This window comes from Oncorhynchus gorbuscha, unplaced genomic scaffold (assembly GCF_021184085.1).
Source record: "Oncorhynchus gorbuscha isolate QuinsamMale2020 ecotype Even-year unplaced genomic scaffold, OgorEven_v1.0 Un_scaffold_537, whole genome shotgun sequence".
Taxonomy (NCBI): Eukaryota; Metazoa; Chordata; class Actinopteri; order Salmoniformes; family Salmonidae; genus Oncorhynchus; species Oncorhynchus gorbuscha.
In genome coordinates, this window is record NW_025745361.1 from 52,501 (window position 1) to 80,052 (window position 27,552).

The 27,552-nt window shown below is 45.6% G+C and overlaps 1 protein-coding gene across 1 annotated transcript in view; it reads left to right on the top strand.

The window, feature by feature from the left end:
• The window catches only part of LOC124018517 (caspase recruitment domain-containing protein 11-like), a 77,587-nt gene that overhangs the window by 20 nt on the left and 50,015 nt on the right, over positions 1-27,552 (top strand). Inside the window, exon 1 of the mRNA XM_046333848.1 lies at positions 1-123. This exon is cut by the window's left edge and continues 20 nt beyond it. The gene's annotated coding sequence lies outside the window, so the exon portion shown is untranslated. The remainder of the gene's footprint in view (positions 124-27,552) is intronic.

Consider the following 27,552-nt stretch of genomic DNA (forward strand, 5'->3'; position numbering starts at 1 on the left):
TGATATGTCCTCAGATAAACATCAGTTTGTTTAGAATGGAGTAAACCTCTCTCTCTCTCTCTCAGAGCAGCATTAGATGCCTGGGTGTCAGCCTCTCTACTGTCAGTTCGTCGTCTTTATCAGGTAAATAACATTCATTCATTTGTGTTTTCAACTGCTAAGCAACAGCTGGGTGAAGATGTAAAGATTTAAATAGTTTAATTATCTAATAGTGATGTGTCTCAGTTTAAACCAAAACGATGGAGAGGAGAGAACTGGGGGAGAGAAACAGAGACTACAGGGAAACAGAAAGATAGAGAGAGAGAACTGGGGGAGAGAAACAGAGACTACAGGGAAACAGAAAGATAGAGAGAGAGAACTGGGGGAGAGAAACAGAGACTACAGGGAAACAGAAAGATAGAGAGAGAGAACTGGGGGAGAGAAACAGAGACTACAGGGAAACAGAAAGATAGAGAGAGAGAACTGGGGGAGAGAAACAGAGACTACAGGGAAACAGAAAGATAGAGAGAGAGAACTGGGGGAGAGAAACAGAGACTACAGGGAAACAGAAAGATAGAGTGAATGTCAATCTGCCGTAGAGAGAGAGAACTGGGGGAGAGAAACAGAGACTACAGGGAAACAGAAAGATAGAGTGAATGACAATCTGCCGTAGAGAGAGAGAACTGGGGAGAGAAACAGAGACTACAGGGAAACAGAAAGATAGAGTGAATGACAATCTGCCGTAGAGAGAGAGAGAACTGGGGGAGAGAAACAGAGACTACAGGGAAACAGAAAGATAGAGTGAATGTCAATCTGCCGTAGAGAGAGAGAGAACTGGGGGAGAGAAACAGTATATAGTACATACAGTCAGTATATAGTACAGTACATGAAGTATATAGTACATACAGTCAGTATAGTACAGTACAGGAAGTATATAATACATACAGTCAGTATATAGTACAGTAAGTATATAGTACATACAGTCAGTATAGTACAATATAGTACGGGAAGTATATAGTACATACAGTCAGTATATAGTACAGTACATGAAGTATATAGTACATACAGTCAGTATAGTACAGTACAGGAAGTATATAATACATACAGTCAGTATATAGTACAGTAAGTATATAGTACATACAGTCAGTATAGTATAGTAAAGGAAGTATATAGTACATACAGTCAGTATAGTATAGTACAGTAAAGGAAGTATATAGTACATACAATCAGTATAGTATAGTATAGTACGGGAAGTATATAGTACCCACAGTCTGTATAGTATAGTACAGTACAGGAAGTATATCGTACATACAGTCAGTATAGTATAGTAAAGGAAGTATATAGTACATACAGTCAGTATAGTACAGCACAGGAAGTATATAGTACATACAGTCAGTATAGTATAGTATAGTACAGGAAGTATATCGTACATACAGTCAGTATAGTATAGTACAGGAAGTATATAGTACATACAGTCAGTATAGTATAGTAAAGGAAGTATATAGTACATACAGTCAGTATAGTACAGTACAGGAAGTATATAGTACATACAGTCAGTATAGTATAGTAAAGGAAGTATATAGTACATACAGTCAGTATAGTACAGCACAGGAAGTATATAGTACATACAGTCAGTATAGTATAGTACAGTAAGTATATAGTACATACAGTCAGTATAGTATAGTAAAGGAAGTATATAGTACATACAGTCAGTATAGTACAGCACAGGAAGTATATAGTACATACAGTCAGTATAGTATAGTACAGTAAGTATATAGTACATACAGTCAGTATAGTATAGTAAAGGAAGTATATAGTACATACAGTCAGTATAGTATAGTACAGTAAAGGAAGTATATAGTACATACAGTCAGTATAGTATAGTATAGTACAGTAAGTATATAGTACATACAGTCAGTATAGTATAGTACAGTACAGGAAGTATATAGTACATACAGACAGTATAGTACAGTACAGGAAGTATACAGTACATACAGTCAGTATAGTACAGTAGAGTACAGTAAGTATTTATTTAAAAAACAATATATATATTTCACCTTTATTTATCCTGTATATAGTACATACAGTCAGTATAGTACAGTATTGTACAGCACAGTAAGTATATAGTACATACAGCCAGTACAGTACAGTATTGTATAGTACAGTAAGTATATAGTATATAACGCCAGTATAGTACAGTATAGTACAGCAAGCATATAGTACATACAGTCAGTATAGTAAAGTAGCCTTACATTCTGTCTCAGAGACTCATTCCGGACTTCTCCTTAGATGGGGGGCTGGTTTTGTGGCAGTTGGACTTTCTGAGCCAACGGTCAAAGTGGGTCAAAATAGGTCCCCACGTGTCGGACATACGCAACACCAACACAGTCTCTCCTCAGGGATGTGTTGTGTCTCCACTCCACCACCAACACAGTCTCTCCTCAGGGATGTGTTGTGTCTCCACTCCACCACCAACACAGTCTCTCCTCAGGGATGTGTTGTGTCTCCACTCCACCACCACCACAGTCTCTCCTCAGGGATGTGTTGTGTCTCCACTCCACCACCAACACAGTCTCTCCTCAGGGATGTGTTGTGTCTCCACTCCACCACCAACACAGTCTCTCCTCAGGGATGTGTTGTGTCTCCACTCCACCACCAACACAGTCTCTCCTCAGGGATGTGTTGTGTCTCCACTCCACCACCAACACAGGGATGTGTTGTGTCCCCACTCCACCACCAACACAGTCTCTCCTCAGGGATGTGTTGTGTCTCCACTCCACCACCAACACAGTCTCTCCTCAGGGATGTGTTGTGTCTCCACTCCACCACCAACACAGGCTCTCCTCAGGGATGTGTTGTGTCTCCACTCCACCACCAACACAGTCTCTCCTCAGGGATGTGTTGTGTCTCCACTCCACCACCAACACAGTCTCTCCTCAGGGATGTGTTGTGTCCCCACTCCAACACAGTACTAGCTGAGTGGAGTACAGTACTAGCTGAGTGGAGTACAGTACTAGCTGAGTGGAGTACAGTACTAGCTGAGTGGAGTACAGTACTAGCTGAGTGGAGTACATTACTAGCTGGACGGAGTACAGTACTAGCTGAGTGGAGTACAGTACTAGCTGAGTGGAGTACAGTACTAGCTGAGTGGAGTACAGTACTAGCTGAGTGGAGTACAGTACTAGCTGAGTGGAGTACATTACTAGCTGGACGGAGTACAGTACTTGCTGAGTGGAGTACAGTATTAGCTGAGTGGAGTACAGTACTAGCTGAGTGGAGTACAGTACTAGCTGAGTGGAGTACAGTACTAGCTGAGTGGAGTACAGTACTAGCTGAGTGGAGTACAGTACTAGCTGAGTGGAGTACATTACTAGCTGGACGGAGTACAGTACTAGCTGAGTGGAGTACAGTACTAGCTGAGTGGAGTACAGTACTAGCTGAGTAGAGTACAGTACTAGCTGAGTGGAGTACATTACTAGCTGGACGGAGTACAGTACTCTCTCTCCTCTCCTCTCCTCTCCTCTCCTCTCCTCTCCTCTCCTCTCCTCTCCTCTCCTCTCCTCTCCTCTCCTCTCCTCTCCTCTCCTCTCCTCTCCTCTCCTCTCCTCTCCTCTCCTCTCTCATCCTCTCTCCTCTCCTCTCCTCTCCTCTCCTTTCCTCTTCTCTTCTCTTCTCTTCTCTTCTCTTCTCTTCTCTTCTCTTCTCTTCTCTTCCAGTTTAACCCAGATATCATATTCCTCCAGGCTTCACTGAACAATAGAGCTTTTATCATCCTCATGGAGCACCTACACACACACACACACACACACACACACACACACACACACACACACACACACACACACACACACACACACACACACACACACACACACACACACACACACACACACACACACACACACACACACACACACACACACACACACACACACACACACGCACGCACGCACACACGCACGCACGCACGCACACACACACTCAAAAATACACTTGCAGATTGTGAATCTGCGCGGGCTCTGAGCTCTGTTACTGTTGACACGTTATCAAGAGATTCATAAAGTTATTTAAAGTTTTGTAAATTTGTAAAAAGAGATTCATAAAACCAGTATGATCTACTGGTAATCATCTCTTTGATTTGTGTACATAGATTGATTATGTGAAAATGACATGCCATTAGTTTGCTTAAATAAATACAAATATCATCAATCTACACACAATACCCCATGATGAAGAAGTGAAAACAGGTTTTTAGACATTTTTATTAAAAATAAAAACCAAAATACCTTATTTACATAAGTATTCAGACCCTGACTCATCCGTGAGATGTTTCTACAAGTTGATTACCTGTGGTAAATTCAACTGATTTGGAAAGGCACCCGCCTGTCTATATAAGTTCCCCACAGTTGACAGTGCTATCGCTCTCCTCCAGCACACAGACACTGTTGAGTGACTCTGAACTGACAATGGCCCCAAGTCATTATATTTTTTTCCTTGTGCATTTTGCTATTTGCCTCATGACTCCTGCTTCGTTGACTATGAACTTTCTTGTTGACAGGCTCTGTTTGTTTCCACACTCAGGACTTTGACTCTATATAGGTTACAAAGACTTAAAACAAAATCAGGAATCAAGGTAAGACCCAAGTGCAGACTGTCAGGACAGGCAGAGTAGAGACCAAGGTACAGGACGGCAGGCTGGCTCAGGGTCAGAGACAGGCAGAGGTCTGTAATCCAGAGACCAAGGTACAGGACGGCAGGCTCAGGGTCAGAGACAGGCAGAGGTCTGTAATCCAGAGTAGAGACCAAGGTACAGAACGGCAGGCTCAGGGTCAGAGACAGGCAGAGGTCTGTAATCCAGAGACCAAGGTACAGGACGGCAGGCTGGCTCAGGGTCAGAGACAGGCAGAGGTCTGTAATCCAGAGTAGAGACCAAGGTACAGAACGGCAGGCTCAGGGTCAGAGACAGGCAGAGGTGTGTAATCCAGAGACCAAGGTACAGGACGGCAGGCTGGCTCAGGGTCAGAGACAGGCAGAGGTCTGTAATCCAGAGACCAAGGTACAGGACGGCAGGCTGGCTCAGGGTCAGAGACAGGCAGAGGTCTGTAATCCAGAGTAGAGACCAAGGTACAGGACGGCAGGCTCAGGGTCAGAGACAGCCAGAGGTCTGTAATCCAGAGTAGAGACCAAGGTACAGGACGGCAGGCTCAGGGTTAGAGACAGGCAGAGGTCTGTAATCCAGAGTAGAGACCAAGGTACAGGACTGCAGGCTGGCTCAGGGTCAGAGACAGGCAGAGGTCTGTAATCCAGAGACCAAGGTACAGGACGGCAGGCTCAGGGTCAGAGACAGGCAGAGGTCTGTAATCCAGAGACCAAGGTACAGGACGGCAGGCTCAGGGTCAGAGACAGGCAGAGGTCTGTAATCCAGAGACCAAGGTACGGGACGGCAGGCTGGCTCAGGGTCAGAGACAGGCACAGGTCTGTAAATCCAGAGGCCAAGGTACAGGATGACAGGCTCAGGGTCAGAGACAGGCAGAGGTCTGTAATCCAGAGTAGAGACCAAGGTACAGGACGGCAGGCTCAGGGTCAGAGAAAGGCAGAGGTCTGTAATCCAGAGTAGAGACCAAGGTACAGGACGGCAGGCTGGCTCAGGGTCAGAGACAGGCAGAGGTCTGTAATCCAGAGACCAAGGTACAGGACGGCAGGCTCAGGGTCAGAGACAGGCAGAGGTCTGTAATCCAGAGACCAAGGTACAGGACGGCAGGCTCAGGGTCAGAGACAGGCAGAGGTCTGTAATCCAGAGACCAAGGTACAGGACGGCAGGCTCAGGGTCAGAGACAGGCAGAGGTCTGTAATCCAGAGTAGAGACCAAGGTACAGGACGGCAGGCTCAGGGTCAGAGACAGGCAGAGGTCTGTAATCCAGAGTAGAGACCAAGGTACAGGACGGCAGGCTCAGGGTCAGAGACAGGCAGAGGGTTAGATGGTTAGGGTTAGATGGGTTAGATGGTTAGGGTTAGATGGTTAGGGTTAGATGGGTTAGGGTTAGATGGTTAGGGTTAGATGGGTTAGGGTTAGATGGTTAGGGTTAGATGGGTTAGGGTTAGATGGGTTAGGGTTAGATGGTTAGGGTTAGATGGGTTAGGGTTAGATGGGTTAGGGTTAGATGGGTTAGATGGGTTAGATGGTTAGGGTTAGATGGGTTAGGGTTAGATGGTTAGGGTTAGATGGTTAGGGTTAGATGGGTTAGGGTTAGATGGTTAGGGTTAGATGGGTTAGGGTTAGATGGGTTAGGGTTAGATGGTTAGGGTTAGATGGGTTAGGGTTAGATGGGTTAGGGTTAGATGGGTTAGATGGTTAGGGTTAGATGGTTAGGGTTAGATGGGTTAGGGTTAGATGGGTTAGATGGTTAGGGTTAGATGGGTTAGGGTTAGATGGGTTAGGGTTAGATGGGTTAGATGGGTTAGATGGTTAGGGTTAGATGGGTTAGGGTTAGATGGTTAGGGTTAGATGGGTTAGGGTTAGATGGTTAGGGTTAGATGGGTTAGGGTTAGATGGTTAGGGTTAGATGGGTTAGGGTTAGATGGTTAGGGTTAGATGGGTTAGATGGGTTAGGGTTAGATGGGTTAGATGGGTTAGGGTTAGATGGGTTAGATGGGTTAGGGTTAGATGGGTTAGGGTTAGATGGGTTAGATGAGTTAGGGTTAGATGGGTTAGGGTTAGATGGTTAGGGTTAGATGGTTAGGGTTAGATGGGTTAGGGTTAGATGGGTTAGGGTTAGATGGGTTAGGGTTAGGGTTAGGGTTAGATGGGTTAGGGTTAGATGGTTAGGGTTAGATGGGTTAGATGGGTTAGGTTTAGATGGGTTAGGGTTAGATGGGTTAGGGTTAGATGGGTTAGGGTTAGATGGGTTAGATGGGTTAGGTTTAGATGGGTTAGATGGGTTAGGGTTAGATGGGTTAGGGTTAGATGGGTTAGATGGTTAGGGTTAGATGGTTAGGGTTAGATGGGTTAGGGTTAGATGGGTTAGATGGTTAGGGTTAGATGGGTTAGGGTTAGATGGGTTAGATGGGTTAGGGTTAGATGGGTTAGATGAGTTAGATGGTTAGGGTTAGATGGGTTAGGGTTAGATGGTTAGGGTTAGATGGGTTAGGGTTAGATGGTTAGGGTTAGATGGGTTAGGGTTAGATGGTTAGGGTTAGATGGGTTAGGGTTAGATGGTTAGGGTTAGATGGGTTAGATGGGTTAGGGTTAGATGGGTTAGATGGGTTAGGGTTAGATGAGTTAGATGGGTTAGGGTTAGATGGGTTAGGGTTAGATGGGTTAGATGAGTTAGGGTTAGATGGGTTAGGGTTAGATGGTTAGGGTTAGATGGTTAGGGTTAGATGGGTTAGGGTTAGATGGGTTAGGGTTAGATGGGTTAGGGTTAGGGTTAGGGTTAGATGGGTTAGGGTTAGATGGTTAGGGTTAGATGGGTTAGGGTTAGATGGGTTAGATGGGTTAGGTTTAGATGGGTTAGGGTTAGATGGGTTAGGGTTAGATGGGTTAGATGGGTTAGGTTTAGATGGGTTAGGGTTAGATGGGTTAGGGTTAGATGGGTTAGGGTTAGATGGGTTAGATGGGTTAGGTTTAGATGGGTTAGATGGGTTAGGGTTAGATGGGTTAGGGTTAGATGGGTTAGATGGTTAGGGTTAGATGGGTTAGATGGTTAGGGTTAGATGGTTAGGGTTAGATGGTTAGGGTAAGATGGTTAGGGTTAGATGGGTGAGGGTTAGATGGGTTAGGGTTAAATGGCTTAGATGGGTTAGATGGGTGAGGGTTAGATGGGTTAGATGGTTAGGGTTAGATGGGTGAGGGTTAGATGGGTTAGATGGTTAGGGTTAGATGGGTTAGATGGTTAGGGTTAGATGGGTGAGGGTTAGATGGGTTAGATGGGTTAGATGGGTTAGATGGGTGAGGGTTAGATGGGTTAGATGGGTTAGGGTTAGATGGGTTAGGGTTAGATGGGTTAGATGGGTGAGGGTTAGATGGGTGAGGGTTAGATAGGTGAGGGTTAGATGGGTGAGGGTTAGATGGGTTAGGGTTAGATGGGTTAGATGGGTTAGGGTTAGATGGGTTAGATGGGTTAGGGTGAGGGTTAGATGGGTTAGATGGGTTAGGGTGAGGGTTAGATGGGTTAGATGGGTTAGGGTGAGGGTTAGATGGGTTAGATGGGTTAGGGTGAGGGTTAGATGGGTTAGATGGGTTATGGTGAGGGTTAGGGTGAGGGTTAGATGGGTTAGGGTTAGATGGGTGAGGGTTAGATGGTTAGGGTTAGATGGGTTAGATGGGTGAGGGTTAGCTGGGTGAGGGTTAGATTGGTTAGGGTTAGATGGGTTAGATGGGTTAGGGTTAGATGGGTTAGATGGGTTAGATGGGTTAGGGTTAGATGGGTTAGGGTTAGATGGTTAGATGGGTGAGGGTTAGATGGGTTAATGGTTAGATGGTTAGGGTTAGATGGTTAGGGTTAGATGGGTTAAGATTAGATGGGTTAGATGGTTAGGGTTAGATGGGTTAGATGGTTAGGGTTAGATGGGTTAGATGGTTAGGGTTAGATGGGTTAGGGTTAGATGGTTAAGGTTAGATGGGTTAGGTTTAGATGGTTAGGGTTAGATGGGTTAGTGTTAGATGGGTTAGGGTTAGATGGGTTAGATGGGTTAGGGTTAGATGGGTTAGGGTTAGATGGGTTAGGGTTAGATGGGTGAGGGTGAGATGGGTTAGGGTAAGATGGGTTAGGGTTAGATGGGTTAGATGGTTAGGGTTAGATGGGTTAGGGTTAGATGGGTTAGGGTTAGATGGGTTAGGGTTAGATGGTTAGGGTTAGATGGGTTAGGGTTAGATGGGTTAGGGTTGGATGGGTTAGATGGGTTAGGGTTAGATGGGTTAGGGTTAGATGGGTTAGGGTTAGATGGGTGAGGGTTAGATGGGTTAGGGTTAGATGGGTTAGGGTTAGATGGGTTAGGGTTAGATGGTTAGGGTTAGATGGGTTAGGGTTAGATGGGTTAGGGTTAGATGGGTTAGGGTTAGATGGGTTAGGGTTAGATGGTTAGGGTTAGATGGGTTAGGGTTAGATGGTTAGGGTTAGATGGGATATATGGGTTAGGGTTAGATGGTTAGGGTTAGATGGTTTAGGGTTAGATGGGTTAGGGTTAGATGGTTAGGGTTAGATGGGTGAGGGTTAGATGGTTAGGGTTAGATGGGTTAGGGTTAGGGTTAGGGTTAGATGGGTTAGATGGTTAGGGTTAGATAGGTGAGGGTTAGATGGGTTAGATAGGTTAGATGGGTGAGGGTTAGATGGGTTAGTGTTAGATGGGTTAGATGGGTTAGTGTTAGATGGGTTAGGGTTAGATGGGTTAGATGGGTGAGGGTTAGATGGGTTAGATGGGTGAGGGTTAGATGGGTGAGGGTTAGATGGGTTAGATGGTTAGGGTTAGATGGGTTAGATGGTTAGGGTTAGATGGGTGAGGGTTAGATGGGTGAGGGTTAGATGGTTAGGGTTAGATGGGTGAGGGTTAGATGGTTAGGGTTAGATGGTTAGGGATAGATGGGTGAGGGTTAGATGGGTGAGGGTTAGATGGGTGAGGGTTAGATGGGTTAGGGTTAGATGGGTTAGGGTTAGATGAGTTAGATGGGTTAGGGTTAGATGGGTTAGATGGGTTAGATGGGTTAGATGGGTGAGGGTTAGATGGGTGAGGGTTAGATGGGTTAGGGTTAGATGGGTTAGGGTTAGATGGTTAGATGGGTGAGGGTTAGATGGGTTAATGGTTAGATGGTTAGGGTTAGATGGTTAGGGTTAGATGGGTTAGGGTTAGATGGGTTAGATGGGTGAGGGTTAGATGGGTTAGTGTTAGATGGGTTAGATGGGTTAGATGGGTGAGGGTTAGATGGGTTAGATGGGTTAGATGGGTTAGATGGGTGAGGGTTAGATGGGTTAGATGGGTTAGATGGGTGAGGGTTAGATGGGTGAGGGTTAGATGGGTTAGATGGGTGAGGGTTAGATGAGTGAGGGTTAGATGGGTTAGATGGGTGAGGTTTAGATGGGTGAGGGTTAGATGGGTTAGATGGGTGAGGGTTAGATGGGTTAGATGGGTGAGGGTTAGATGGGTGAGGGTTAGATGGGTTAGATGGTTAGGGTTAGATGGGTGAGGGTTAGATGGGTTAGATAGGTTAGATGGGTGAGTGTTAGATGGGTTAGATGGGTTAGATGGGTTAGTGTTAGATGGGTTAGGGTTAGATGGGTTAGATGGGTGAGGGTTAGATGGGTTAGATGGGTTAGGGTTAGATGGTTTAGGGTTAGATGGGTTAGGGTTAGATGGGTGAGGGTTAGATTGGTTAGTGTTAGATGGGTTAGGGTTAGATGGGTTAAATGGGTTAGGGTTAGATGGGTTAGGGTTAGATGGGTTAGGGTTAGATGGGTTAGGGTTAGATGGGTGAGGGTGAGATGGGTTAGGGTTAGATGGGTTAGGGTTAGATGGGTTAGGGTTAGATGGTTAGGGTTAGATGGGTTAGGGTTAGGGTTAGGGTTAGATGGGTTAGATGGTTAGGGTTAGGGTTAGATGGGTTAGGGTTAGATGGGTTAGATGGGTTAGGGTTAGATGGGTTAGATGTTTAGGGTTAGATGGGTTAGGGTTAGATGGTTAGGGTTAGATGGGTTAGGGTTAGATGGGTTAGGGTTAGATGGTTAGGGTTAGATGGGTTAGGGTTAGATGGGTTAGGGTTAGATGGGTTAGGGTTAGATGGGTTAGATGGTTAGGGTTAGATGGTTAGGGTTAGATGGTTAGGGTTAGATGGGTTAGGGTTAGATGGGTTAGATGGTTAGGGTTAGATGGGTTAGGGTTAGATGGGTTAGATGGGTTAGGGTTAGATGGGTTAGATGGGTTAGATGGTTAGGGTTAGATGGGTTAGGGTTAGATGGTTAGGGTTAGATGGGTTAGGGTTAGATGGTTAGGGTTAGATGGGTTAGGGTTAGATGGTTAGGGTTAGATGGGTTAGGGTTAGATGGTTAGGGTTAGATGGGTTAGATGGGTCAGGGTTAGATGGGTTAGATGGGTTAGGGTTAGATGGGTTAGATGGGTTAGGGTTAGATGGGTTAGGGTTAGGGTTAGATGGGTTAGGGTTAGATGGGTTAGGGTTAGGGTTAGGGTTAGATGGTTAGGGTTAGATGGTTAGGGTTAGATGGGTTAGATGGGTTAGATGGGTGAGGGTTAGATGGGTTAGGGTTAGATGGGTTAGATGGGTTAGGGTTAGATGGGTTAGATGGGTTAGGTTTAGATGGGTTAGGGTTAGATGGGTTAGGGTTAGATGGGTTAGGGTTAGATTGGTTAGATGGGTTAGGTTTAGATGGGTTAGATGGGTTAGGGTTAGATGGGTTAGATGGTTAGGGTTAGATGGGTTAGATGGGTTAGGGTTAGATGGGTTAGGGTTAGATGGGTTAGATGGGTTAGGGTTAGATGGGTTAGGGTTAGATGGCTTAGATGGGTTAGATGGGTGAGGGTTAGATGGGTTAGATGGTTAGGGTTAGATGGATGAGGGTTAGATGGGTTAGATGGTTAGGGTTAGATGGGTTAGATGGTTAGGGTTAGATGGGTGAGGGTTAGATGGGTGAGGGTTAGATGGTTAGGGTTAGATGGGTGAGGGTTAGATGGTTAGGGTTAGATGGTTAGGGTTAGATGGGTGAGGGTTAGATGGGTGAGGGTTAGATGGTTAGGGTTAGATGGGTTAGGGTTAGATGGGTTAGGGTTAGATGGGTGAGGGTTAGATGTGTTAGGGTTAGATGGGTTAGATGGGTTAGGGTTAGATGGTTAGGGTTAGATGGGTTAGGGTTAGATGGGTTAGGGTTAGATGAGTGAGGGTTAGATGGGTGAGGGTTAGATGGTTAGGGTTAGATGGGTTAGATGGTTAGGGTTAGATGGTTAGGGTTAGATGGTTAGGGTTAGATGGGTTAGATGGGTGAGGGTTAGATGGGTTAGATGGGTGAGGGTTAGATGGGTTAGATGGGTGAGGGTTAGATGGGTGAGGGTTAGATGGGTTAGATGGTTAGGGTTAGATGGGTGAGGGTTAGATGGGTTAGATAGGTTAGATGGGTGAGTGTTAGATGGGTTAGATGGGTTAGATGGGTTAGTGTTAGATGGGTTAGGGTTAGATGGGTTAGATGGGTGAGGGTTAGATGGGTTAGATGGGTTAGGGTTAGATGGTTTAGGGTTAGATGGGTTAGGGTTAGATGGGTGAGGGTTAGATTGGTTAGTGTTAGATGGGTTAAGGTTAGATGGGATAGATGGGTTAGGGTTAGATGGGTTAGGGTTAGATGGGTTAGGGTTAGATGGGTGAGGGTGAGATGGGTTAGGGTTAGATGGGTTAGGGTTAGATGGGTTAGGGTTAGATGGTTAGGGTTAGATGGGTTAGGGTTAGGGTTAGGGTTAGATGGGTTAGATGGTTAGGGTTAGATGGATTAGGGTTAGATGGGTTAGATGGGTTAGGGTTAGATGTTTAGGGTTAGATGGGTTAGGGTTAGATGGTTAGGGTTAGATGGGTTAGGGTTAGATGGGTTAGGGTTAGATGGTTAGGGTTAGATGGGTTAGGGTTAGATGGGTTAGGGTTAGATGGGTTAGATGGTTAGGGTTATATGGTTAGGGTTAGATGGTTAGGGTTAGATGGGTTAGGGTTAGATGGGTTAGATGGTTAGGGTTAGATGGGTTAGGGTTAGATGGGTTAGATGGGTTAGGGTTAGATGGGTTAGATGGGTTAGATGGTTAGGGTTAGATGGGTTAGGGTTAGATGGTTAGGGTTAGATGGGTTAGGGTTAGATGGTTAGGGTTAGATGGGTTAGGGTTAGATGGTTAGGGTTAGATGGGTTAGATGGGTTAGGGTTAGATGGGTTAGATGGGTTAGGGTTAGATGGGTTAGATGGGTTAGGGTTAGATGGGTTAGGGTTAGATGGGTTAGATGGGTTAGGGTTAGATGGGTTAGGGTTAGATGGTTAGGGTTAGATGGTTAGGAATAGATGGGTTAGATGGGTTAGGTTTAGATGGGTTAGATGGGTTAGGGTTAGATGGGTTAGATGGTCAGGGTTAGATGGGTTAGATGGTTAGGGTTAGATGGGTTAGGGTTAGATGAGTTAGATGGGTTAGGGTTAGATGGGTTAGGGTTAGATGGCTTAGATGGGTTAGATGGGTGAGGGTTAGATGGGTTAGATGGTTAGGGTTAGATGGGTGAGGGTTAGATGGGTTAGATGGTTAGGGTTAGATGGGTGAGGGTTAGATGGTTAGGGTTAGATGGGTGAGGGTTAGATGGTTAGGGTTAGATGGTTAGGGTTAGATGGGTGAGGGTTAGATGGGTGAGGGTTAGATGGTTAGGGTTAGATGGGTTAGGGTTAGATGGGTTAGGGTTAGATGGGTTAGGGTTAGATGGGTGAGGGTTAGATGTGTTAGGGTTAGATGGGTTAGATGGGTTAGGGTTAGATGGTTAGGGTTAGATGGGTTAGGGTTAGATGGGTTAGGGTTAGATGAGTGAGGGTTAGATGGGTGAGGGTTAGATGGTTAGGGTTAGATGGGTTAGATGGTTAGGGTTAGATGGTTAGAGTTAGATGGTTAGGGTTAGATGGGTTAGATGGGTGAGGGTTAGATGGGTTAGATGGGTGAGGGTTAGATGGGTTAGATGGTTAGGGTTAGATGGGTGAGGGTTAGATGGGTTAGGGTTAGATGGGTTAGATGGGTGAGGGTTAGATGGGTTAGATGGGTTAGGGTTAGATGGTTTAGGGTTAGATGGGTTAGGGTTAGATGGGTGAGGGTTAGATTGGTTAGTGTTAGATGGGTTAGGGTTAGATGGGTTAGATGGGTTAGGGTTAGATGGGTTAGGGTTAGATGGGTTAGGGTTAGATGGGTGAGGGTGAGATGGGTTAGGGTTAGATGGGTTAGGGTTAGATGGGTTAGGGTTAGATGGTTAGGGTTAGATGGGTTAGGGTTAGGGTTAGGGTTAGATGGGTTAGATGGTTAGGGTTAGATGGGTTAGGGTTAGATGGGTTAGATGGGTTAGGGTTAGATGGGTTAGATGGTTAGGGTTAGATGGGTTAGGGTTAGATGGTTAGGGTTAGATGGGTTAGGGTTAGATGGGTTAGGGTTAGATGGTTAGGGTTAGATGGGTTAGGGTTAGATGGGTTAGGGTTAGATGGGTTAGATGGTTAGGGTTAGATGGTTACGGTTAGATGGTTAGGGTTAGATGGGTTAGGGTTAGATGGGTTAGATGGTTAGGGTTAGATGGGTTAGGGTTAGATGGGTTAGATGGGTGAGGGTTAGATGGGTTAGATAGGTTAGATGGGTGAGTGTTAGATGGGTTAGATGGGTTAGATGGGTTAGTGTTAGATGGGTTAGGGTTAGATGGGTTAGATGGGTGAGGGTTAGATGGGTTAGATGGGTTAGGGTTAGATGGTTTAGGGTTAGATGGGTTAGGGTTAGATGGGTGAGGGTTAGATTGGTTAGTGTTAGATGGGTTAGGGTTAGATGGGTTAGATGGGTTAGGGTTAGATGGGTTAGGGTTAGATGGGTTAGGGTTAGATGGGTGAGGGTGAGATGGGTTAGGGTTAGATGGGTTAGGGTTAGATGGGTTAGGGTTAGATGGTTAGGGTTAGATGGGTTAGGGTTAGGGTTAGGGTTAGATGGGTTAGATGGTTAGGGTTAGATGGGTTAGGGTTAGATGGGTTAGGGTTAGATGGGTTAGATGGTTAGGGTTAGATGGGTTAGGGTTAGATGGTTAGGGTTAGATGGGTTAGGGTTAGATGGGTTAGGGTTAGATGGTTAGGGTTAGATGGGTTAGGGTTAGATGGGTTAGGGTTAGATGGGTTAGATGGTTAGGGTTAGATGGTTAGGGTTAGATGGTTAGGGTTAGATGGGTTAGGGTTAGATGGGTTAGATGGTTAGGGTTAGATGGGTTAGGGTTAGATGGGTTAGATGGGTTAGGGTTAGATGGGTTAGATGGGTTAGATGGTTAGGGTTAGATGGGTTAGGGTTAGATGGTTAGGGTTAGATGGGTTAGGGTTAGATGGTTAGGGTTAGATGGGTTAGGGTTAGATGGTTAGGGTTAGATGGGTTAGGGTTAGATGGTTAGGGTTAGATGGGTTAGATGGGTTAGGGTTAGATGGGTTAGATGGGTTAGGGTTAGATGGGTTAGATGGGTTAGGGTTAGATGGGATAGGGTTAGATGGGTTAGATGGGTTAGGGTTAGATGGGTTAGGGTTAGATGGTTAGGGTTAGATGGGTTAGGGTTAGATGGGTTAGGGTTAGGGTTAGGGTTAGATGGGTTAGGGTTAGATGGTTAGGGTTAGATGGGTTAGGGTTAGATGGTTAGGGTTAGATGGGTTAGATGGGTTAGGGTTAGATGGGTTAGATGGGTTAGGGTTAGATGGGTTAGATGGGTTAGGGTTAGATGGGATAGGGTTAGATGGGTTAGATGGGTTAGGGTTAGATGGGTTAGGGTTAGATGGTTAGGGTTAGATGGGTTAGGGTTAGATGGGTTAGGGTTAGGGTTAGATGGGTTAGGGTTAGATGGTTAGGGTTAGATGGGTTAGATGGGTTAGATGGGTGAGGGTTAGATGGGTTAGGGTTAGATGGGTTAGGGTTAGATGGGTTAGATGGTTAGGGTTAGATGGGTTAGGGTTAGATGGGTTAGATGGTTTAGGGTTAGATGGGTTAGATGGTTAGGGTTAGATGGGTTAGATGGTTAGGGTTAGATGGTTAGGGTTAGATGGTTAGGGTAAGATGGTTAGGGTTAGATGGGTGAGGGTTAGATGGGTTAGGGTTAGATGGCTTAGATGGGTTAGATGGGTGAGGGTTAGATGGGTTAGATGGTTAGGGTTAGATGGGTGAGGGTTAGATGGGTTAGATGGTTAGGGTTAGATGGGTTAGATGGTTAGGGTTAGATGGGTGAGGGTTAGATGGGTGAGGGTTAGATGGTTAGGGTTAGATGGGTGAGGGTTAGATGGTTAGGGTTAGATGGTTAGGGATAGATGGGTGAGGGTTAGATGGGTGAGGGTTAGATGGGTGAGGGTTAGATGGTTAGGGTTAGATGGGTTAGGGTTAGATGGGTTAGGGTTAGATGGGTTAGGGTTAGATGGGTGAGGGTTAGATGGGTTAGGGTTAGATGAGTTAGATGGGTTAGGGTTAGATGGTTAGGGTTAGATGGGTTAGGGTTAGATGGGTTTGGGTTAGATGAGTGAGGGTTAGATGGGTGAGGGTTAGATGGTTAGGGTTAGATGGGTTAGATGGTTAGGGTTAGATGGTTAGGGTTAGATGGTTAGGGTTAGATGGGTGAGGGTTAGATGGGTTAGGGTTAGATGTGTTAGATGGGTGAGGGTTAGATGGGTTAGATGGGTGAGGGTTAGATGGGTTAGATGGTTAGGGTTAGATGGGTGAGGGTTAGATGGGTTAGATGGTTAGGGTTAGATGGGTGAGGGTTAGATGGGTTAGATGGTTAGGGTTAGATGGGTGAGGGTTAGATGGGTGAGGGTTAGATGGTTAGGGTTAGATGGGTGGGGGTTAGATGGGTTAGGGTTAGATGGTTAGGGTTAGATGGGTTAGATAGTTAGGGTTAGATGGGTGAGGGTTAGATGGTTAGGGTTAGATGGGTGAGGGTTAGATGGTTAGGGTTAGATGGGTGAGGGTTAGATGGGTTAGGGTTAGATGGTTAAGGTTAGATGGGTGAGGGTTAGATGGTTAGGGTTAGATGGGTAAGGGTTAGATGGGTTTGGGTTAGATGGGTTAGATGGGTTAGATGGGTGAGGGTTAGATGGGTTAGGGTTAGATGGTTAGGGTTAGATGGGTGAGGGTTAGATGGGTTAGATTGGTTAGATGGGTGAGGGTTAGATGGGTGAGGGTTAGATGGGTGAGGGTTAGATGGTTAGGGTTAGATGGGTTAGGGTTAGATGGGTTAGATGGGTGAGGGTTAGATGGGTTAGATGGGTTAGATGGGTTAGGGTTAGATGGGTTAGGGTTAGATGGGTTAGATGGGTTAGATGGGTGAGGGTTAGATGGGTTAGGGTTAGATGGGTTAGATGGGTTAGGGTTAGATGGGTTAGATGGGTTAGGTTTAGATGGGTTAGGGTTAGATGGGTTAGGGTTAGATGGGTTAGGGTTAGATGGGTTAGATGGGTTAGGTTTAGATGGGTTAGATGGGTTAGGGTTAGATGGGTTAGATGGTTAGCGTTAGATGGGTTAGATGGTTAGGGTTAGATGGGTGAGGGTTAGATGGGTTAGGGTTAGATGTGTTAGATGGGTGAGGGTTAGATGGGTTAGATGGTTAGGGTTAGATGGGTGAGGGTTAGATGGGTTAGATGGTTAGGGTTAGATGGGTGAGGGTTAGATGGGTGAGGGTTAGATGGTTAGGGTTAGATGGGTGGGGGTTAGATGGGTTAGGGTTAGATGGTTAGGGTTAGATGGGTTAGATAGTTAGGGTTAGATGGGTGAGGGTTAGATGGTTAGGGTTAGATGGGTGAGGGTTAGATGGTTAGGGTTAGATGGGTGAGGGTTAGATGGGTTAGGGTTAGATGGTTAAGGTTAGATGGGTGAGGGTTAGATGGTGAGGGTTAGATGGGTAAGGGTTAGATGGGTTTGGGTTAGATGGGTTAGATGGGTTAGATGGGTTAGATGGGTGAGGGTTAGATGGGTTAGGGTTAGATGGTTAGGGTTAGATGGGTGAGGGTTAGATGGGTTAGATTGGTTAGATGGGTGAGGGTTAGATGGGTGAGGGTTAGATGGGTGAGGGTTAGATGGTTAGGGTTAGATGGGTTAGGGTTAGATGGGTTAGATGGGTGAGGGTTAGATGGGTTAGATGGGTTAGATGGGTTAGGGTTAGATGGGTTAGGGTTAGATGGGTTAGATGGGTTAGATGGGTGAGGGTTAGATGGGTTAGGGTTAGATGGGTTAGATGGGTTAGGGTTAGATGGGTTAGATGGGTTAGGTTTAGATGGGTTAGGGTTAGATGGGTTAGGGTTAGATGGGTTAGGGTTAGATGGGTTAGATGGGTTAGGTTTAGATGGGTTAGATGGGTTAGGGTTAGATGGGTTAGATGGTTAGCGTTAGATGGGTTAGATGGTTAGGGTTAGATGGGTGAGGGTTAGATGGGTTAGGGTTAGATGTGTTAGATGGGTGAGGGTTAGATGGGTTAGATGGTTAGGGTTAGATGGGTGAGGGTTAGATGGGTTAGATGGTTAGGGTTAGATGGGTGAGGGTTAGATGGGTTAGATGGTTAGGGTTAGATGGGTGAGGGTTAGATGGGTGAGGGTTAGATGGTTAGGGTTAGATGGGTGGGGGTTAGATGGGTTAGATGGGTTAGGGTTAGATGGGTTAGATAGTTAGGGTTAGATGGGTGAGGGTTAGATGGTTAGGGTTAGATAGGTGAGGGTTAGATGGTTAGGGTTCGATGGGTGAGGGTTAGATGGGTTAGGGTTAGATGGTTAGATGGGTTAGATGGGTTAGAGGGTTAGATGGGTTTGGGTTAGATGGGTTAGATGGTTAGATGGGTTAGATGGGTGAGGGTTAGATGGGTTAGATGGTTAGGGTTAGATGGGTGAGGGATTAGATTGGTTAGATGGGTGAGGGTTAGATGGTTAGGGTTAGATGGGTGAGGGTTAGATGGGTTAGGGTTAGATGGGTTAGATGGGTGAGGGTTAGATGGGTTAGATGGGTGAGGGTTAGATGGGTTAGATGGGTTAGATGGGTTAGGGTTAGATGGGTTAGGGTTAGATGGGTTAGATGGGTTAGATGGTTGAGGGTTAGATGGGTGAGGGTTAGATTGGTGAGGGTTAGATGGTTAGGGTTAGATGGTGAGGGTTAGATGGGTGAGGGTTAGATGGGTGAGGGTTAGATGGTTAGGGTTAGATGGGTGAGGGTTAGATGGGTTAGGGTTAGATGGGTTAGGGTTAGATGGGTTAGATGGGTTAGATGGGTTAGATGGGTGAGGGTTAGATGGGTGAGGGTTAGATGGGTGAGGGTTAGATGGGTTAGATGGGTTAGGGTTAGATGGGTTAGATGGGTTAGGGTGAGGGTTAGATGGGTTAGGGTGAGGGTTAGATGGGTTAGATGGGTTAGGGTGAGGGTTAGATGGGTTAGATGGGTTAGGGTGAGGGTTAGATGGGTTAGATGGGTTAGGGTGATGGTTAGATGGGTTAGATGGGTTATGGTGAGGGTTAGATGGGTTAGATGGGTTAGGGTGAGGGTTAGATGGGTTAGGGTGAGGGTTAGATGGGTTAGGGTTAGATGGGTGAGGGTTAGATGGTTAGGGTTAGATGGGTTAGATGGGTGAGGGTTAGATGGGTGAGGGTTAGATTGGTTAGGGTTAGATGGGTTAGATGGGTTAGGGTTAGATGGGTGAGATGGGTTAGATGGGTTAGGGTTAGATGGGTTAGGGTTAGATGGGTTAGGGTTAGATGGTTAGATGGGTGAGGGTTAGATGGGTTAATGGTTAGATGGTTAGGGTTAGATGGTTAGGGTTAGATGTGTTAGGGTTAGATGGGTTAGATGGGTTAGGGTTAGATGGGTTAGATGGTTAGGGTTAGATGGGTGAGGGTTAGATGGTTAGGGTTAGATGGGTTAGATGGTTAGGGTTAGATGGGTGAGGGTTAGATGGGTGAGGGTTAGATGGTTAGGGTTAGATGGGTGGGGGTTAGATGGGTTAGGGTTAGATGGTTAGGGTTAGATGGGTTAGATGGGTGAGGGTTAGATGGGTTAGATGGGTTAGATGGGTTAGGGTTAGATGGGTTAGATGGGTTAGATGGGTGAGGGTTAGATGGGTTAGATGGGTTAGATGGGTGAGGGTTAGATGGTTAGGGTTAGATGGTGAGGGTTAGATGGGTGAGGGTTAGATGGGTGAGGGTTAGATGGTTAGGGTTAGATGGGTGAGGGTTAGATGGGTTAGGGTTAGATGGGTTAGGGTTAGATGGGTTAGATGGGTTAGATGGGTTAGGGTTAGATGGGTTAGGGTTAGATGGTTAGGGTTAGATGGGTGAGGGTTAGATGGTTAGGGTTAGATGGGTTAGATGGGTTATGGTTAGGGTTAGGGTTAGATGGGTTAGATGGTTAGGGTTAGATAGGTGAGGGTTAGATGGGTTAGATAGGTTAGATGGGTGAGGGTTAGATGGGTGAGGGTTAGATGGGTGAGGGTTAGATGGGTGAGGGTTAGATGGTTAGGGTTAGATGGGTGAGGGTTAGATGGGTTAGGGTTAGATGGGTTAGGGTTAGATGGGTTAGACGGGTTAGATGGGTTAGATGGGTTAGGGTTAGATGGGTTAGGGTTAGATGGTTAGGGTTAGATGGGTGAGGGTTAGATGGGTTAGATGGGTTAGGGTTAGATGGGTGAGGGTTAGATGGTTAGGGTTAGATGGGTTAGATGGGTTATGGTTAGGGTTAGGGTTAGATGGGTTAGATGGTTAGGGTTAGATAGGTGAGGGTTAGATGGGTTAGATAGGTTAGATGGGTGAGGGTTAGATGGGTTAGTGTTAGATGGGTTAGGGTTAGATGGGTTAGATGGGTGAGGGTTAGATGGGTTAGATGGGTTAGGGTTAGATGGGTTAGATGGGTGAGGGTTAGATGGGTGAGGGTTAGATGGGTTAGGGTTAGATGGTTAGATGGGTGAGGGTTAGATGGGTTAATGGTTAGATGGTTAGGGTTAGATGGTTAGGGTTAGATGGGTTAGGGTTAGATGGTTTAGATGGGTTAGATGGGTTAGATGGGTGAGGGTTAGATGGGTTAGATGGGTTAGTGTTAGATGGGTTAGATGGGTTAGATGGGTGAGGGTTAGATGGATTAGGGTTAGATGGGTTAGGGTTAGATGGGTTAGATGGTTAGGGTTAGATGGTTAGGGTTAGATGGGTTAGATGGTTAGGGTTAGATGGTTAGGGTTAGATGGGTTAGGGTTAGATGGGTGAGGGTTAGATGGTTAGGGTTAGATGGGTTAGATGTTTAGGGTTAGATGGTTAGGGTTAGATGGGTTAGGGTTAGATGGGTTGGGGTTAGATGGGTTAGGGTTAGATGGGTTAGATGGGTTAGGGTTAGATGGGTTAGATGGGTTAGATGGGTTAGATGAGTGAGGGTTAGATGGTTAGGGTTAGATGGTTAGGGTTAGATGGGTTAGGGTTAGATGAGTTAGATGGGTTAGATGGGTGAGGGTTAGATGGGTTAGGGTTAGATGGGTTAGGGTTAGATGGGTTAGATGGGTGAGGGTTAGATGGGTTAGGGTTAGATGGGTTAGATGGGTTAGATGGGTTAGATGGGTTAGATGGGTGAGGGTTAGATGGGTTAGGGTTAGATGGGTTAGATGGGTTAGATGGGTGAGGGTTAGATGGGTGAGGGTTAGATGGGTTAGATGGGTTAGATGGGTTAGGGTTAGATGGTTAGGGTTAGATGGGTTAGGGTTAGATGGGTTAGATGGGTTAGATGGGTGAGGGTTAGATGGTTAGGGTTAGATGGGTTAGGGTTAGATGGGTTAGATTGGTTAGATGGGTGAGGGTTAGATGGGTGAGGGTTAGATGGGTTAGATGGGTTAGATGGGTTAGGGTTAGATGGTTAGGGTTAGATGGGTTAGGGTTAGATGGGTTAGATGGGTTAGATGGGTGAGGGTTAGATGGTTAGGGTTAGATGGGTTAGGGTTAGATGGGTTAGATGGGTGAGGGTTAGATGGTTAGGGTTAGATGGGTTAGATGGGTTAGATGGGTGAGGGTTAGATGGTTAGGGTTAGATGGGTTAGATGGGTTAGATGGCCTAGGGTTAGATGGGTGAGGGTTAGATGGGTGAGGGTTAGATGGGTGAGGGTTAGATGGGTTAGATGGGTTAGATGGGTTAGATGGTTAGGGTTAGATGGGTGAGGGTTAGATGGGTGAGGGTTAGATGGGTTAGGGTTAGATGGGTTAGATGGGTTAGGGTTAGATGGGTTAGATGGGTTAGATGGGTTAGGGATAGATGGGTTAGATGGTAAGGGTTAGATGGGTTAGGGTTAGATGGGTTAGGGTTAGATGGGTTAGATGGGTTAGATGGGTTAGGGTTAGATGGGTTAGATGGTAAGGGTTAGATGGGTTAGGGTTAGATGGGTTAGATGGGTTAGATGGGTGAGGGTTAGATGGGTTAGATGGGTTAGATGGGTTAGATGGGTTAGATGGGTTAGATGGGTTAGGGTTAGATGGGTTAGATGGGTTAGATGGGTTAGATGGGTTAGGGTTAGATGGGTTAGATGGGTTAGATGGGTTAGATGGGTTAGATGGGTTAGATGGGTTAGATGGGTTAGGGTTAGATGGGTTAGATGGGTTAGGGTTAGATGGGTTAGATTGGTTAGATGGGTTAGATGGGTTAGATGGGTTAGGGTTAGATGGGTTAGATGGGTTAGATGGGTTAGGGTTAGATGGGTTAGATGGGTTAGGGTTAGATGGGTTAGATGGGTTAGGGTTAGATACCTAGGATAGGATAAGTAATCCTTCTCACACCCCCTTTAAGATTTAGATGCACTATTGTAGGGTTAGATGGGTTAGATGGGTTAGATCGGTTAGGGTTAGATGGGTTAGGTGGGTTAGATGGGTTAGATGGGTTATGGTTAGATGGGTTAGATGGGTTAGATGGGTTAGGGTTAGATGGGTGAGGGTTAGATGGGTGAGGGTTAGATGGGTGAGGGTTAGATGGGTTAGGGTTAGATGGGTTAGATGGGTTAGATGGGTTAGGATTAGATGGTTAGGGTTAGATGGGTTAGGGTTAGATGGGTTAGATGGATTAGATGGGTGAGGGTTAGATGGTTAGGGTTAGATGGGTTAGGGTAGATGGGTTAGATGGGTTAGATGGGTGAGGGTTAGATGGTTAGGGTTAGATGGGTTAGATGGGTTAGGGTTAGATGGGTTAGATGGGTTAGATGGGTTAGGGTTAGATGGGTTAGATGGGTTAGATGGGTTAGGGTTAGATGGGTTAGATGGGTTAGGGTTAGATGGGTTAGATGGGTTAGGGTTAGATGGGTTAGATGGGTTAGATGGGTTAGGGTTAGATGGTTAGGGTTAGATGGGTTAGGGTTAGATGGGTTAGATGGGTTAGATGGGTGAGGGTTAGATGGTTAGGGTTAGATGGGTTAGGGTTAGATGGGTTAGATGGGTGAGGGTTAGATGGTTAGGGTTAGATGGGTTAGATGGGTTAGGGTTAGATGGGTTAGATGGGTTAGATGGGTTAGGGTTAGATGGGTTAGATGGGTTAGATGGGTTAGGGTTAGATGGGTTAGATAGGTTAGGGTTAGATGGGTTAGATGGGTTAGGGTTAGATACCTAGGATAGGATAAGTAATCCTTCTCACCCCCCCCTTTAAGATTTAGATGCACTATTGTAGGGTTAGATGGGTTAGATGGGTTAGATGGGTTAGGGTTAGATGGGTTAGATGGGTTAGATTAGGGTTAGGGGTTAGATGGGTTAGATGGGTTAGGGTTAGATGGTGAGGGTTAGATTGGTGAGGGTTAGATGGGTGAGGGTTAGATGGGTGAGGGTTAGATGGGTTAGATGGGTTAGGGTTAGATGGGTTAGATGGGTTAGGGTTAGATGGGTTAGATGGGTGAGGGTTAGCTTGGTTAGATGGGTTAGATGGGTTAGATGGGTTAGATGGGTTAGGGTTAGATGGGTTAGATGGGTTAGGGTTAGATGGGTTAGATGGGTTAGGGTTAGATGGGTTAGGGTTAGATGGGTTAGATGGTTAGGGTTAGATGGGTTAGGGTTAGATGGGTTAGATGGGTGAGGGTTAGATGGTTAGGGTTAGATGGGTTAGATGGGTTAGGGTTAGATGGGTTAGATGGGTTAGATGGGTTAGGGTTAGATGGGTTAGATGGGTTAGATGGGTTAGGGTTAGATGGGTTAGATAGGTTAGGGTTAGATGGGTTAGATGGGTTAGGGTTAGATACCTAGGATAGGATAAGTAATCCTTCTCACCCCCCTTTAAGATTTAGATGCACTATTGTAGGGTTAGATGGGTTAGATGGGTTAGATGGGTTAGGGTTAGATGGGTTAGATGGGTTAGATGGGTTAGATGGGTTAGATGGGTTAGGGTTAGATGGGTTAGATGGGTTAGATGGGTTAGATGGGTTAGGGTTAGATGGGTGAGGGTTAGATGGGTGAGGGTTAGATGGGTGAGGGTTAGATGGGTGAGGGTTAGATGGGTTAGGGTTAGATGGGTTAGATGGGTTAGATGGGTTAGGGTTAGATGGTTAGGGTTAGATGGGTTAGGGTTAGATGGGTTAGATGGGTGAGGGTTAGATGGGTTAGGGTTAGATGGGTTAGATGGGTTAGATGGGTGAGGGTTAGATGGTTAGGGTTAGATGGGTTAGATGGGTTAGATGGGTGAGGGTTAGATGGTTAGGGTTAGATGGGTTAGATGGGTTAGATGGGTTAGATGGGTGAGGGTTAGATGGTTAGGGTTAGATGGGTTAGATGGGTTAGATGGGTTAGATGGGTGAGGGTTAGATGGTTAGGGTTAGATGGGTTAGATGGGTTAGATGGGTTAGATGGGTTAGATGGGTTAGATGGGTGAGGGTTAGATGGTTAGGGTTAGATGGGTTAGATGGGTTAGATGGGTTAGGGAAAGATGGGTGAGGGTTAGATGGGTGAGGGTTAGATGGGTGAGGGTTAGATGGGTTAGATGGGTTAGATGGTTAGGGTTAGATGGGTGAGGGTTAGATGGGTGAGGGTTAGATGGGTTAGGGTTAGATGGGTTAGATGGGTTAGGGTTAGATGGGTTAGATGGGTTAGATGGGTTAGGGTTAGATGGGTTAGATGGTGAGGGTTAGATGGGTGAGGGTTAGCTGGGTTAGGGTTAGATGGGTTAGGGTTAGATGGGTTAGGGTTAGATGGGTTAGATGGGTTAGATGGGTTAGGGTTAGATGGGTTAGATGGGTTAGATGGGTGAGGGTTAGATTGGTTAGATGGGTTAGATGGGTTAGATGGGTTAGATGGGTTAGGGTTAGATGGGTTAGATGGGTTAGATGGGTTAGGGTTAGATGGGTTAGATGGGTTAGGGTTAGATGGGTTAGGGTTAGATGGGTTAGATGGGTTAGGGTTAGATGGGTTAGATGGGTTAGGGTTAGATGGGTTAGATGGGTTAGGGTTAGATGGGTTAGATGGGTTAGGGTTAGATGGGTTAGATGGGTTAGGGTTAGATACCTAGGATAGGATAAGTAATCCTTCTCACCCCCCCCCTTTAAGATTTAGATGCACTATTGTAGGGTTAGATGGGTTAGATGGGTTAGATGGGTTAGATGGGTTAGATGGGTTAGGGTTAGATGGTTAGGGTTAGATGGGTTAGATGGGTTAGGGTTAGATACCTAGGATAGGATAAGTAATCCTTCTCACCCCCCCCCCTTTAAGATTTAGATGCACTATTGTAAAGTGACTGTTCCACTGGATGTCATAAGGTGAATGCACCAATTTGTAAGTCGCTCTGGATAAGAGCGTCTGCTAAATGACTTAAATGTAAATGTAAATGTAGATGACCGGTCAGATGTAAGATCACCTTTATTTAACCAGGTAGACCAGATCACCTTTATTTAACCACGGAGACCAGATCACCTTTATTTAACCAGGTAGACCAGATCACATTTATTTAACCAGGTAGACCAGATCACCTTCATTTCACCAGGTAGACCAGATCACCTTTATTTAACCAGGTAGACCAGATCACCTATATTTAACCAGGTAGACCAGATCACCTTTATTTAACCAGGTAGACCAGATCACCTATATTTAACCAGGTAGACCAGATCACCTATATTTAACCAGGTAGACCAGATCACCTTTATTTAACCAGGTAGACCAGATCACCTTTATTTAACCAGGTAGACCAGATCACCTTTATTTAACCAGGTAGACCAGATCACCTTTATTTCACCAGGTAGACCAGATCACCTATATTTATCCAGGTAGGCTAGTTGAGAACAAGTTCTCATTTACAACTGCGACCTGGCCAAGATAAAGCATAGCAATTGACACAAACAACAACACAGAGTTACACATGGAGTAAACAATAAACAAGTCAATAACACAGTAGAAAAAAATAAAAAAATAAAAAATAGTCTATATACAATGTGTGCAAAAGGCAGGGGGAGGTAGGCAAATAATTACATTTTAGCACATTAACACTGGAGTGATAAATGATCAGATGGTCATGTACAGGTAGAGATACTGGTGTGCAAAAGAGCAGAAAAGTAAATAAATAAAAACAGTATGGGGATGAGGTAGGTAAATTGGGTGGGCTAACCCCAACCCTAAACCTAACCCTAACCCATAAACAGAAACCCTCTTAAACTGAACTCAATTTGTAAGTCGCTCTGGATAAGAGCGTCTGCTAAATGACTTAAATGTAAATGTAAATGTAACTCCAACCCTAACCCCTAACCCCTAACCCTAACCCTACACCCAACCCTAACCCTAAACCCAACCCTAACCCTAACCCTAACTCTAAACCCAACTCTAACCCTAAACCCAACCCTAACCCTAACCCTAAACCCAACTCTAACCCTAAACCCAACTCTAACCATAAACCCAACCCTAACCCTAACCCTAAACCCAACTCTAACCCTAACCCCCTAACCCCCAACCCTTAACCCTTAACCCTAACTCTAACCCTAACCCTTAACCCTAACCCTAACCCTAACCCTAACCCCCAACCCTAACCCCCAACCTTAACCCCTATCCCTAACCCTAACCCTAATGGAATACTAAAACTAAAGCCTGTAACTCTCCAGGACTAATGCAGGGTTAGAACTAAAGCCTGTAACCCTGTAGGACTAGTGCAGGGTTAGAACTAAAGCCTGTAACTCTGTAGGACTAGTGCAGGGTTAGAACTAATTCTGTAACTCTGTAGGACTAGTGCGGGGTTAGAACTAAAGCCTGTAACTCTGTAGGACTAGTGCAGGGATAGAACTAAAGCCTGTAACTCTCCAGGACTAGTGCATTGTTAGAACTAAAGCCTGTAACTCTCCAGGACTAGTGCAGGGTTAGAAATCAGATTAGACAAGGGAGCTTCCACCTTCTCTGCAATCAGAGATAGAAAGGATGGAGATCGAGAGAGAGAGGGAAAGAGAGAGAGATGGAAAGATACAGGGAAAGGGAGAGAGATAACATGAGGGTGAGAAAGAGAGAGAGAGAGAGATGGAAAGATACAGGGAAAGGGAGAGAGAGAGATGGAAAGATACAGGGAAAGGGTGAGAGATAACAAGAGGGCGAGAGAGAGAGAGAGAGAGAGAGATGGAAAGATACAGGGAAACGGAGAGAGAGATAACAAGAGGGCGAGAGAGAGAGAGAGAGAGAGAGAGAGAGAGAGAGAGAGAGAGAGAGAGAGAGAGAGAGAGAGAGAGAGAGAGAGAGAGAGAGAGAGAGAGAGAGATGGAAAGATACAGGGAAAGGGAGAGAGATAACAAGAGGGCGAGAAAGAGAAAGAGAGAGAGATGGAAAGATACAGGGAAAGGGAGAGAGATAACAAGAGGGCGAGCAGAGTCGTACATTTCCTCAGTGAAAACAATGTACTAAGCAAATGTCAAATTAGCTTTTT